We start from the raw sequence: 5,517 nt of genomic DNA on the forward strand, positions 1-5,517 counted from the left end.
GCGGAGACGGGCCTGGCACCCACTCTGGGACAAGCCCCTGTCAGGGGGACTTGCACCGTCGCAAACACCCGAGAACGTCGCCTCCCATACACCACATTTCCCGACCGCCTGCAAGGACGGGGGATTCGGTGCTGGGCTCGGTCCCGTTTCGCTCGCAGCTACTCGGGGAATCCCTGTTGGTTTCTTTTCCTCCGCTTAGTGATATGCTTAAATTCAGCGGGTTGTCTCGCCTGATCTGAGGTCGACAGCGGATACATTCGCTTCCATCAACTTCCTGCACGACCGCGTGCGCTCGCCCTACCAAGTGCGCCCGCAACCCTGTACAGGGCCACTTCTTCACAAGGCTGGCAATCGGCTTCCCCGCTGCACGCGTGCGGCGCACAACCGGTGTGACGTGGAAGTGACGGGACACGTTCGTAAACCCATCGCGAACCGAGTACGACGCCCTACCAAGTGCGCCCGCAACCCTGTACAGGGTCACATCTTCACAAGGCTGGCAAGCGGCATTCCGCTGCGCGCGTGCGTCGTCCGAGCAGTTGCGTGATAAACGACCGTGTCGAAAGCCCAAACACCGCCGAGGCCAGTCGCCGCCGCCGCAAGGGCAGCCACGCAGCCTGGCGAGAGGCATCGTCTCGTGTAGCGTCGCCCCCGCCCCAACTGGAGTGGCCCAGTTTTTTGAACGGGACGGGAACTGCGAAGCACTTAGACCGACGGCGGACTACGACGAGAACGCCTTAAGCTTCGCCAACGTTTCGCCAACTCGTGCGGGAGACTTTTTCCGCTTCGCGGCAAGTCGTCGCGCCGTGCTCTCCGCATCAACCGCGTACGCAGCGAACCGCAAACGTCGGGCGCAGCCTCCTCACCTCCCTGCGCTTTGCGCGCGAACGTTCCCTGTTCGCGCGGCAAAGCCTGGAGGAGGCACGGCCCCGCAGCGTGTTCGAGCGCCCGGTCTACGGGACACCCTGCTTACTTCGAGGGCAACAAGCGCAACGCAAGGCTGCGATCTCGCGCACTTTGCGCACGGCTGGAGAAGCTTTGCTGGCCGGCTTTCGCTCCTCGTGTTTACCGTGCGTTAAAGTTGCGCGTCCGTGGCTCTCGCAGCTCTTGCGCGCCCGGTCGCAGAGAGGAGTACGCAACCTCGACCGCACTTTCCCTGCAGGCTTCCTTCCGACTCGAAGTCCTGCGGCGGTCTCAACGAGGTGCCACATCCTCAATGCAGTCGGTCGCCCCCGTTTCGGTTGGGCTCTGGCACGACGGTCGCCACCGTCTCGCCCTTGAGTGGCCGCTGTTGGCGCTCGCTGTGAGGTGTTCAGCGTGCTGTCCGTGTTGCCGACGCGGTCAAAACGAGTCGACGGCTCACGTTCCCTTGTGCGCCGAAGGCTCTCTTGATATGTGATCCGACCCTCAGACAGACGAAGCCAAGGGAAGACCCAAGGCCGCAATGTGCGTTCAAAGAATCAGTGCTCAGTGTGTCCTGCAATTCACACCAAGTCTCGCAGCTGGCTGCGTTCTTCATCGACCCGAGAACCGAGTGATCCACCGCTTAGAGTCGTGAAAAAGTGTTTGTTCAATTCCGTACAGTCAAAACCAAACGTTTCTGGCACTCGGCCAAACAGTGGCCAAGAAGGGCGCTTTTCAGCGCACGCTTGGACTCCAAAACTCTGCCGCGCCTTTTTCGGCTGCCGCAAATCGAGCAAACGGTGTGTTTCGGACGGCGTTTCGCTTCCGCTACTTGCGAGTGCTTTCGTGGTCCACCCCTCTATAAATACTCGGGAGGCGTCGAAGCCGGTTCTCCAAGCCGGACCCGTAGGTATCGTTGTGTGCTCGCTCTCATTGGCCCGCCTAACCAGAAAATGCCTGCGGTACACCCATTTGGATAAGAGTGCACGCAGATGCGGGCCTCGACGGCTACACATTTCCTCGGGCGGCCGCCTCCCGGCCTCCGTGGAGCGCGGGATGCACGGTCCCATCGACAAGCCTCTCCCGTTTTTACCGTGGCGTCGCGGTTCACCACGGCGGGCGGGTCGGTCTCCTCCGCATAAAAAGGGGGACCCCCGCTTTTTGTTCCACGAAATCGCACAAGCTTTTTTCGCATCCACGGTTTGCCACCGCACACCAAAATGCCGATCCGGCTGCCTACTTTAGCCAACAGGTGGAGCCAGGCGCGCCGTACTTGCGCGGCACTTCCCACGTCCACCGAAGTCGGTGCCAAGGACCACTTTCGGCGCCGGAGCCGCGTACGAGCCTACTCGAGGCGGAAGAACGAAGCCAGCAAGGGCCTGGCCGCAAGTGCGTTCAATTGTCGGGACGTCCAAGTCCCTCGTTCTTCCGTGCTTCCTCTTTCGGCAAGTCGTTGCGGCACCTTCCCAAAGCGCGCAGACCCGCTAATCGCGACGAGCGCGACGTGGCCGTGCCGCCTTTCCCTCGGCAGCAAGCAAAACGCCTGGCAACGTCGACGCTCCCCTAACCGCGATCTCGCACCGTGTTTCGTGTGGCGAATTCAAAAGCCGGCCGGCGCTGCTGCAACCATTACGGTCGGTACGCATACGCCGCGGAGGGCGGGACGGTCATCGGAGCGTGCGGTTCCTCCATCGAGTACTGCGCACCTCGGCCGTCGCATCGCCGTGCCATGACCGGCCGCGCGTCAACGCGAACCGGTGCCAGCGAGATCCCTCGCCTGCAAGAACCGACCGGCAGCCTCCGTCACCCGAGGACGCGGAGGCGCTTGCCGCGGACGGCGGGACGGTATGCACTGGTGCACAGCGGACCCGTCACATCGCCAGTTCCTTGACCGACCGCCGACGCTTGTGCCGTTCCTCTCGTACTTGGCAGTCGCCGCGCGATTGTCGGGTCTCGTTCTTGCACGCTCGAACGGTCGGGAGGGCACTCGGCTGGCGTTTCGGGAACGCGCAGCCTCGCCTTCTACCGACGTAACCACGACTCGCCGTTCGCGCTCCGCCGCTCCTGTTTACAGTACTAGGCGGTCCCGCAGCGGTCGGGTCGCGCATTTCGAGCGCTTCGAGCCACGGTGCAGTGGCGGGTCGAAAGCCGACCTATGAGTGCGTTGCGCCGTTTGTACCCGCGTCCGCCACCTGGCCGACCGTCCAAGGTCGCGGTGTTGGCGTCCGCTGGGCGCAACAATTTGTCACGGGGTGCCGCTCCACATTCAGGCAGCCCCGTGGGGAAAAGCCGACCCCGCGTCCAAACGGGGTCAGCGGCAGAAAGTGTCGGGCGCAGACGCAGCTGAGGCGCTCACCCTTCACAATCCGTTAATGATCCTTCCGCAGGTTCACCTACGGAAACCTTGTTACGACTTTTACTTCCTCTAAATGATCAAGTTTGGTCATCTTTCCAACAGACCGGCGCAACCGAAAGGCCGCGCCGGACATCGGTCCGAAGACCTCACTAAATCATTCAATCGGTAGTAGCGACGGGCGGTGTGTACAAAGGGCAGGGACGTAATCAACGCGAGCTTATGACTCGCGCTTACTGGGAATTCCTCGTTCAAGGGGAACAATTGCAAGCCCCTATCCCAATCACGAAAGAAGTTCCACGGGTTACCCAGTCTTTTCAGACAGGGATAAAGACACGCTGCTTCCTTCAGTGTAGCGCGCGTGCGGCCCCGGACATCTAAGGGCATCACAGACCTGTTATTGCTCTGTTTCGTGCGGCTAGGAGCCGCTTGTCCCTCTAAGAAGGTTGTAAGGTGCTGGGAACCCCGCACCTATTTAATAGGCTAGAGTCTCGTTCGTTATCGGAATTAACCAGACAAATCGCTCCACCAACTAAGAACGGCCATGCACCACCATCCACCGAATCAAGAAAGAGCTCTCAATCTGTCAATCCTCCCAGTGTCCGGGCCGGGTAAGTTTTCCCGTGTTGAGTCAAATTAAGCCGCAGGCTCCACTCCTGGTGGTGCCCTTCCGTCAATTCCTTTAAGTTTCAGCTTTGCAACCATACTTCCCCCGGAACCCAAATACTTTGGTTTCCCGGAAGCTGCCCGCCGAGTCATTTGAGTAACTCAGGCGGATCGCTGGTTGGCATCGTTTATGGTCAGAACTAGGGCGGTATCTGATCGCCTTCGAACCTCTGACTTTCGTTCTTGATCAATGAAAACATTCTTGGCAAATGCTTTCGCAGTAGTTCGTCTTGCGACGGTCCAAGAATTTCACCTCTAGCGCCGCAATACGAATGCCCCCGTCCGTCCCTCTTAATCATTACCTCGTATTCCAAAAACCAACAGAACAGAAACGAGGTCTTGTTCTATTATTCCATGCAAGTTTATTCAGGCGACTCGCCTGCGTTGAGCACTCTAATTTTTTCAAAGTAAAAGCACCGGCCATCTCGAGGCACACAATGAAGTGCACCAAGAAAGAACCGGCATGATGTTCAGTCCGAGCCGTCGCATCGGGTAGATGCACTACTCGTCTGGAACTGAGATCCAACTACGAGCTTTTTAACCGCAGCAGCTTTAGTATACGCTATTGGAGCTGGAATTACCGCGGCTGCTGGCACCAGACTTGCCCTCCAATTGATCCTCGTTAAAGGATTTAGAGTGTACTCATTTCAATTACGGGGCCTCAAAAGAGTCCCGTATTGTTATTTTTCGTCACTACCTCCCCGTGCCGGGAGTGGGTAATTTGCGCGCCTGCTGCCTTCCTTGGATGTGGTAGCCGTTTCTCAGGCTCCCTCTCCGGAATCGAACCCTGATTCTCCGTTACCCGTAACAACCATGGTAAGCAAGTAACCTACCATCGAAAGTTGATAAGGCAGACACTTGAAAGAAACGTCGCCGGCTCGTGGCCATGCGATCAGCACAAAGTTATCCAGAGTCACCACACAATACGGGCCGAAACCCGATCGATCTTGGTCTAATAAAAGCACCCGTTACCCAAAGGGCTCCAGGCTCACTGCATGTATTAGCTCTAGAATTGCCACAGTTATCCAAGTAGGAAGAAACGATCTAAGGAACCATAACTGATTTAATGAGCCATTCGCGGTTTCGCCTTATTTCGGCATGTACTTAGACATGCATGGCTTAATCTTTGAGACAAGCATATGATTACTGGCAGGATCAACCAGGTAATCGTTCGACTGCGCGTCCGTCCTCGCCCTCGGCGGGCCGGACGCAGTCTGTGTGCGGCGGAGGCCACCTTCAGGCGCCCCAACACGCTTATTTTGCACTCCGAGATGACGGCGTTCGAGCTCGCTACGGCACAACCTTCCCGAAAGACGAGTGGGAGCCGTGCGGCAAGAAGCACGTTCATGCTCGCTCTTTTTCGTTGCATCGACTCGGTCGCGCCGTGCGGGTTGCCCAAGCCCGCTGCACTGTCGGTGGACCGGCCGGAACTAGCAACGGAGCCGAGACTGCAAAGCCGCCAGACGACGGGTCACGCCCGCGTCTTCGGCGCTTTCGCATCTGAATCGCCCGAGGACGACACGGAACACACCTCGATATCGTGGTAAAACGGCACCGTCCGACAACCAGCCCCTAACGCATCAAGCGGATGAGGCTGC

The 5,517-nt window shown here is 58.6% G+C and overlaps 3 non-coding genes across 3 annotated transcripts in view; all 3 read right to left on the minus strand.

Annotated features, from left to right (window-relative positions):
- Positions 1 to 244, minus strand: part of LOC142795019 (large subunit ribosomal RNA) — a 3,958-nt gene extending 3,714 nt beyond the window's left edge. Inside the window, exon 1 of the ribosomal RNA XR_012892697.1 lies at positions 1 to 244. This exon is cut by the window's left edge and continues 3,714 nt beyond it. This is a non-coding gene — a ribosomal RNA (large subunit ribosomal RNA).
- Positions 245 to 1,398: 1,154 nt separating this feature from the next.
- On the minus strand, positions 1,399 to 1,551 carry LOC142795022 (5.8S ribosomal RNA). Its single transcript, XR_012892699.1, has one exon. It is a non-coding gene; the product is annotated as a 5.8S ribosomal RNA (ribosomal RNA).
- A 1,719-nt stretch (positions 1,552 to 3,270) lies between these two features.
- On the minus strand, positions 3,271 to 5,085 carry LOC142795024 (small subunit ribosomal RNA). The gene has a single exon (XR_012892701.1). It is a non-coding gene; the product is annotated as a small subunit ribosomal RNA (ribosomal RNA).
- Positions 5,086 to 5,517: the final 432 nt, after the last annotated feature.

This window comes from Rhipicephalus microplus, unplaced genomic scaffold, assembly GCF_043290135.1.
Source record: "Rhipicephalus microplus isolate Deutch F79 unplaced genomic scaffold, USDA_Rmic scaffold_531, whole genome shotgun sequence".
NCBI classification, from domain to species: Eukaryota; Metazoa; Arthropoda; class Arachnida; order Ixodida; family Ixodidae; genus Rhipicephalus; species Rhipicephalus microplus.